The sequence below is a fragment of the Balaenoptera musculus genome, chromosome 15 (assembly GCF_009873245.2).
Source record: "Balaenoptera musculus isolate JJ_BM4_2016_0621 chromosome 15, mBalMus1.pri.v3, whole genome shotgun sequence".
NCBI classification, from domain to species: domain Eukaryota; kingdom Metazoa; phylum Chordata; class Mammalia; order Artiodactyla; family Balaenopteridae; genus Balaenoptera; species Balaenoptera musculus.
The window spans coordinates 65,352,967-65,361,062 of record NC_045799.1 but is presented as its reverse complement, the minus strand read 5'-3'; positions in this window follow the sequence as shown (position 1 = coordinate 65,361,062).

Below are 8,096 nucleotides of genomic sequence, written 5' to 3'. Positions count from 1 at the left end.
CTGTCAGTCATGACGTTATTTGGCCTTTCTGACCCTCAGTGCTTCTGTTACCTCAGTTTCTCTGCTCCACTAACTATGGACCAGTCACTGAACTTGGACTTCAGCTACCTTATTCCAGCATTTCTCAAGCTCAGCACTCTTTACCATTTTGAAGTTAAACCAACTGGGGTTCAGAGAGGTTAAATTACTTGCACAGAGCTGAGCGGTTTGAAACAAGTCTGACTCCCAAACCCAAGTTTGTTCTACTACAGTATACTTTCTACCCCCTGGAGCATGGGGCAGGCAGATGGACAGCCGTGGGCATGAGTGACAAGCTGTTAGGAACAAGAAGTAAGGTCACTGGGACAACCATTTCAAAGAGCCTTGGTTAACGGAACAAAGGTTTCCCCCAGACACAACACCTGATATCAGCACATTCCATGGTTACTTCCTGGTATGCAGTTCCCAGGTCTCAGCCCCTGGGAGCCAGAGGGCACATGGTCTACCCTGAACTGAACAGAAGAACTAAGACAGGGACAATCCTGTTAACCACAAACACATAGTGTTTATCATGTTGCAGGCACTGCCCTAAGCACCATAGCAATATTAAGTCTTTTCATCCTAGCAAGGAAAGTACAGTTGCATTCTCCTGTAAGATGGGAAACTAAGTCACAGAGACGTTAAACAACTGCCAGGTCACACAGTTAGCAGACAGCAGAAGTAGGATTTGAATCCAGGCAGTTGGGTGGTAGAGCCTGCATCATTTGACCATTGTGCCTGCCTGAGCCCATCTGCTTTTGGCCCCATGGCTTCTCTGCTCCCAGAGCCTTGGCATCCTGGTTTGAAGGATTTGTTTTGTGCCTGGAGCAGAGACAGCCAGTCCTGTTCTCCCTGACAGCCACTGGAGTCCAGCCGATAAACTACCAATGGGCTGTCAACAAGGAGGCTTCAAACTCATGCAGAAAAACCCTATAGGATAGATTCAGGGGATGGCACCATACATGCTGGGTGGGCCTGCTTCCTAGTAGCCTCTGGGATTTTTGTCTATCCCCCAAACTTCCCCTTGTCTTGCTGTTACCCTCAAATGTGTTTATTTCACTGTGGCCTAGAAAACTCCTCACCCTCTGCAGCCAGAGTGGTTAATCATATTGTGGCTTTTCTCCTCCCGTCGGCACTAGACAAACAGATCACCACTGATAAGAGCCTCTTCCTACACCTCTTGGAACTCATTGCTATTATGGCCTGTTCCGAACTATGATGATTTATGTGTCTCTCTCTACTTCTCTAACTTGTGAACTCCTAGAGATAATGAACCATCTTATTCACCCAACACACCTAGTGTAGAACCTGGCACTTAAAGATACTTGATAGGGCTTCCCTGGTGGCGCAGTGGTTGAGAGTCTGCCTGCCAATGCAGGGGACGCGGGTTCGAGCCCTGGTCTGGGAAGATCCCACGTGCCGCGGAGCGACTGGGCCCGTGAGCCACAATTGCTGAGCCTGCGCGTCTGGAGCCTGTGCTCCGCAACAAGAGAGGCCGTGATAGTGAGAGGCCCGAGCACCGCGATGAAGAGTGGCCCCCGCTCGCCACAACTAGAGAAAGCCCTCGCACAGAAACGAGGACCCAACACAGTCATAAATAAATAAATAAGTAAATAAATAAATTTAAAAAAAAAGATACTTGATAAATATTTGTTGAATGCATAGGTGGGTGGATGGATGGATGGATGGATGGATGAATATACAAGGTAACTCTCAGTGAGACCACTTTTGATCACCACCCCCATCAGTTCCTATTCAGACAGATGCAATAGCTTCCTAAAGGGCTCTTCACCTCCACTTTGGCCCCCCTAAAATCTGTTATTCATACTGCACCCAAAGGAATGCTGTAAAGATGCAGATCTGATCAGCCTTGACTCACCTCTGTCTAAAATATGCCAATGACTTCCCACTGCCCTTAGAATAAAATCCAAATTCCTTCCCAGGGCCTGTGTCGACCAACAAGCTGTGCTATCTGCTGACCACTCCATCCTCATTCCGTGTCAGCCTCCTCCTCACTGTTGATGTTTGGACACCCTAGCCGTCTTCCATTTCCTAGAATGAGCCCAACTCTTTCCTGCCTCAGGGGCTGTGTCTGAACTTGCTGTTCTCTGTGTCTGGAATGCACTTCCTCTGCCTTTTTGCATAACTGGCCCCTTTTCTTTAAGGTCTCAGCTTCAAAATAAATTCTTGGGGAAATTTTCTCTGCCTCCCCCATCTAAGTTACACCCCCTATATCTTCTTTACGGCACTCATGTGGTATATCCACTTTCATTATAGTACTTTGTTGAACATTTTCAGCATTATTTGTTAATGTCTATCTTCTTAGCTAAACTGTAAGCTCTAAGAGGGCAAGGAGAGCAGGGACCACACCTGTCTTATTCACTACTCTACCCTTAGTACTTAGCAGATGGTAGGTACCCAAAAATATTTTTAATAGGTGTTGTGGGTGAATGGATAGACAGGCACGGGATATGTTCTGACATTTCATCAGACTGAGGACACTTGGAGGACTGAATGAGGGAAATAACCAGGCCTCTTTCCTTTTCCCTGAACATAACTGATAAGTAAGTTTAGGTTCAGAATCATGCAATCTGATAACCTTGGAGCTGAATGGGATCTCTTTGATCATTGAGAATCATTAAGCTGATAAATGGAATATCAGCTTCATTTTAAATTTGCAGAGATGGAGCACCAAAGTGAAAGTCACCTGCCGGAAGTTACTGTAGTTGGGTGGGACTGCTAGTTACCTGAGCAGTAGCATTCTTTCTTCATCCTTATAAGCAGAACCCAGATTTTGTTGTTGGCGGTGATAAGCCCAGCTTAAAAATAAATAAATAAATAAATAAATAATAGATACTACATTTATCAGCCTCATTTTCAAGGAGGGATGGTCGTGTGACTGTTCTGGCCAATGATGTAAGTAGACATCGTTAGATGCGGCTTCTAGAAAATCTTCTTAAAAGAGGGCTTGACTTAGCAGGCATACCCTTTGCCTTTTCCCCCTTCCTTCTCCTGGAACACAAGCATGAAGGCCAGCGCTGAGGGGACTATTTTGTGCCCAGGAGGCAATCTCGATGACAGAAGCCACAAGTTAAAGAGAGTAGAACAGAAAGTTAGGAGTCTGGAATATTGATGACATCCAGAACCTACCACATTAGCCCTGGATCACTGACCTCTGTGTTTTGTGTCACGAGACAAAAATAGACCCCTATTTTGTATGAGCCATTGTTATCTGGATTTTCCATTATATGCAGCCAACTTAATCCATAACTGATATGGTCACTGATAGAGCTAGTGGCACAGCCAGGATTTGAAACCAGGGATCCTGACTCCATGCCAAACGCCACTTACATAAGGATAGTAAGTAACCCAGTGCATCTAACCACGTGGGCATGATAAGAAAATGCTGTCCTAGAGATACTGCTGTAATACAGCCCTTCTCAAACTGTGGCCCCTAGACCAGCAGCATCACCTGGGAACTTGATTGAAATGCAAATTCTCAGGCCCCACCCCAGACCTACTGAATCAGAAACTCTGGGATGAGGCCCAGTGAGCTGCATTTTCACAAGCCTTCCAAATGCATTCTAATGCATGCTAAAGTTTGGGAACCACTACTGAGCTAATACTCTGTGTTACCTATGGGAAGCATGAATAAAGCAAGTCATCTGATGCAGAAGTCACTCCTAGCGCAGAAAGAAGGGAGCTGTCTCCAAGTTCAGGGATACATGGGCTCTCACAGACAGAATAGGCAGTTATTCTTGTGTTTTTATCCACTTGCTACTCAGAGTATGGTCTGCAGATCAGCACTAGCTTCACCTGGGAGTTTGTTGGAACTGCAGAATCTCAGGCTCCACCAGACCTACTGAATCAAAATCTGCACTTTAATAAGATCCCACCTGTGGTGGTGCATACAGAGGTTACAATTTGAGTGCCCAACTCACTCAGCGAGGTCTGGGGCTGGGGATGAGGTGGCCCAGGCCCTGATCCCTAGAAGCACATGCAGATGTTTGTGGGAAGATGGCATCCACGCCTGGTGCCAAAGGAGGTGGGGACACAAAGCTGACAATCAGTGTAGCTGCCACATGGCACCTATTGCCCACCCATCCACCTACCATCCTCTCTATCTTGCTATCTCTGCTTTCCCCTAACATTCCCCCAACACCTTCCTCTCCATCCCCAGCCTAATGCTTAAGAGAGTCCTAGAGTCAGATCTGCCTTGATTCAACTTTACAACTTTGAGCTGTTTAATCTCTCTGAGTTTTGGTACCAACTTCATGGAGCTGTCGTGGAGATTAAACGAGATAATACTTCTAAAACACCTAGACCAGAGCTTCGCAATCCTGGATCACCTGAGGAGCTTTAAAAGCATACTGATGGCTGGGCACCCTAGACCAAGTAACTAAGAATCTTCAGGGAAAAGGGCCCATCATTCATATTAAAACAGATGAAGAACAAGCCTCCGGAGGTTTTTCTAATGTGCAACCAGGACGGAGAACCGCTGACCTAAAGCAGCACCAGGCACACAGCAAATACTCCATAAATGCCGCTGTTGCTATTCACACCGTGCGCCCTTCCTCACCCACCCCCAGACTGTCTTCACCCCAAAGCTTAATCCTTTGCCTCAAATGACCTGCCCCTCCTGGACTGCCTGGCACGCAGTGTTCCTCCAAGATTCTGCAAGAGTCTCACCACCTTCAGGAAGCCTTTCCTGATTCCTCCAAAGGGTACGGACCACTTTCTCCCCTGGGCTCCAGTGTAACCAAGTTGATAATAAAAATACTTACTTAACCCTTTTATGGGGTATTAATTTATCCTGGGCATTGTGCTGGGTCGTGTGTACATTCTCTTTGTCATTTCTCACAACTCTAGGAAGGTTCTGTTGAAAGCCCCAGTATATGGATGAGGAGACAAGGACCCAGAAAGGTACAGTCACGAGCCTAGGAGCGCCTGCTGGTACCTTGGGCAGGTGGTATTTGCACTCAGGTGTGGGCTCAAACCCCTGCACCACACTGCCCGTATTGGCCTGTCTGTCTCCTGCCACAGCCTCTTAAACTTTTCAAGGACACAGATTGTGTGCGATTTATCATTGTATTTCTAACACCTGGGATATGTTAGGCACATAATAAATGATTTAATTAATTAACTGTCAGGGTAGGGTGTGATATATATCTGCCACCGGCTTGCTGCTTTCCCAATATCGGGGACAAGAAAGTATAGAATTTGAACCCAAGAACCCTGGTTGTGGTCTCACTGGGATCAAAGACTGCCTACAGCTCTCCACCGTGATGGTGACCTTGGTGAGTCACATCATCTCTCTAAGCACTAGCTCCGCGTCTGTTGGTGGAGACAGCGAATGTGGCCTCTTCACGTGACTGAGTTACGCACGTGAGGTGCCTAGCACGGTGCCTGGTATACAGCCAGGGCTCAGTCAGTGTGAGCAGCTTTTGGCATCTCATTTTTTCCTCACAGCAACTGGTTTAGGTGGATAGTGTTACCATGTTTTTATTTTCTTCTTTAGCTGAGGAAGCTGAGTCTCAGAGAAGTTGCCACTTGCCAGAAGTTGCAAAGAAAGTAAGTGGCAGAGCAAGGACTGGAGCCCAGATTGGCCTGACAGTAAGTCTGAGCTCCTTCCTAGGCTCGCTCAGGCAGGCAAAATGGTCTGGTGGCCTTGAGCTCTCCCCTGGAGGAGGCTGCAGGCTGGGGAGCAGCAGGGAGAAGCGCTTGCAGGAGGAAGAGGCTGCCTCAAGCAGCATGGCTCAGAGGTTTCGTCCTCTCCTGTCCCTGCACCTCTGTATGTGCCCATAAGAGAGGTGTCCCCAAGGCCTGCAGGGGTGATGGCTGGTGGGCAGAGAGCAGGGAGCGGCCAATGGGGGTTGGGCCAAGTGCAGGGAGAGGACAGATGGCGAGGACAGGACGAGAGGAGGGGGGGAAGGGTGGGGGAGCATGGTGGAGGGGAGGGGGATGGTGGCAGCACAGGACGATTGTCACGAGCAGATGGAAAGGTGACTAGGACAGTGTGGGGGGCAGGGCGGTACTGGGGTTGAGGAGAGGGAGGGGTGGCCTGGGAAGAGGAGGGGAGGAGGCTAAAGAAGGTCTCCTTGTGGTGGTGAGCTGACCTCTCCGGAGTAGAAGAGCTGTTGCCATGACAACGCTGAGAACCAGATCGATGCTCAGTGCTGGATGGAGCTCTCAGTCACTGCCAACTCCCTCCCCCTCTTTCACCCCTGAAGTGGGGAGTGTGGGGAGAGGGTGGAGGATCGTTCCACACTCCCCAGAGCCTCCTGGAGTGATGACGGGTCCCCAGAGCCCCCCAGCTGAGTACTGCACATCCTGCCCCAGAGAGTGGGCCACGTGCGGGATAGGAGGGGCTCCTTCTGCCTCCCTCCCAGCTCCTTTGGTGATGGGGTGAGAAGGGAGCACAGGGTTCCCTGAGAGCTGGGGGAACCTCCTGGCTGCTGTCACTAGGGATCAAGGGTACAGAAGCCAAGTGTCACCTCCTCCCCTCCATCTTGCCAAGAAACCTGCAGAGGGAATCCCGAGGCATGGGTTCAAATTCCTTTCCAGGCCTCCTCTTCAAAATGTGGCAAATGGCAGCAGAGACTAGATTTTCTCTGAGGCTCCTTCCAGCTCTAAAAGCCAGGACTTTTTTCTTGTTGGCTTTCTGGGGTGGGGTCACCTTCTGGTACGACTGAAGAACCCCATGGGATCCCCTCCTGCCTCTCAATACAGGCCTTTCCACTGACCAGTCAAGAAGGTCAGAAAGGCCATTAGAGGGTCCATTTCTTTGAACTGTTACAAAAATGCAAGTTCTCCGCGGCAGGGCCATGTGTTAGCTTCTTACCAGGCTCAGGCCTGGAGCTCCCAGACCTCAGGTGAAATGCTCAGTCCCCACTCACTGGCTCTTTGATCCTGGCAAGTTACACAACTTCTCTGAGACTGTTTCCTCCTCCAAAAAGCACTGTTTGGGGAAATAATAGTACAAGGGGGTATGGTGAGTATGGGTAAAGTGAGATGATAGAAATGAAAATATATTTAAAAGTAGAAATCATTATGTAAGTATTTTAAATTATCATCAGTCATACCTGAGTGAGTCAGCCTGATAGAAAGAGGTTTTGGTGAGTGTGGTGACCTGGGAACAAGGCTTGAGCAGTGCCAGGCCCTCTGCTATCCCATATGATCTCAACAACTCTGGTGGTCATGTTATTCCCATTTTTCAGTTAAAGAAACTGAGTCTCAGAGAGGTTAAGTATATCGCCAAGGTCACACCAAACGTCAAGGACCATTCTGGGATTTGAATTCAGGACTCTCTGACTCCAGAGTCCTCAGTGGAAGTATAGTTGTTGAGCTGAGTCTCCTGTCCAAGAAGGGCCAGGCTTGGGAGCTATCTTGGCGTAAAGACATAAGAGGTTTGGGCAAGAAAGGCAATGAAGTTGGTGAGAGACTGAAGATCGCTTCTACCCACGCCCCCTGTGGGGTCCCAGAAGGAGAATTTCTGAATGAGTCCAAGTTCAGGGGGATGCATCAGGGGTGAGCAGTTTGTCATTGATTTCAACCAGGAAGGAAGATAGAAACCAAGGAGGGAAAGAGGGGGAAAGGGAGGGAATGAAGAAGGGAGGGAAAGAATGGTGAGCAAGAAATCCTGGCTCCAAAGTAACGAAGTTCTCCTTTCTCTAGTCCAAGGGTGACAGGATTTCACCAAAGGTCCCACCTGGACAGTCCAGAGAAGCCCCGCCCAGGCACTTCCAACTTCACCAAAGTCTGGCTTCCTGGGAGTGCAGGGGGCAGGAAGGGGGAGCATTTTCGAGCAAAGCAGGAAGCTGACACAGAGCGCAGCTTTCCAGGAGAGAAGGAGAGGGGAGGACGACATGAGCACAGGTGCCCTGCGCAGCTAGGAGATTTCAAGAAACTCCCGGCCACCAAATGCCGGTGCGGCTCGCCAGCGTCAGGACCAGAACCAGGGGCTGGGAGGCCGTGGGTGGGAGCCAGCCCTGCAGGGAGGGACGAGGGGGGTCAGGGAGAGGGCAGCCACTGAGGAGAAGGCGGCAAGCTCTGCTAACCAGCAGCAGCCTACGGATGCC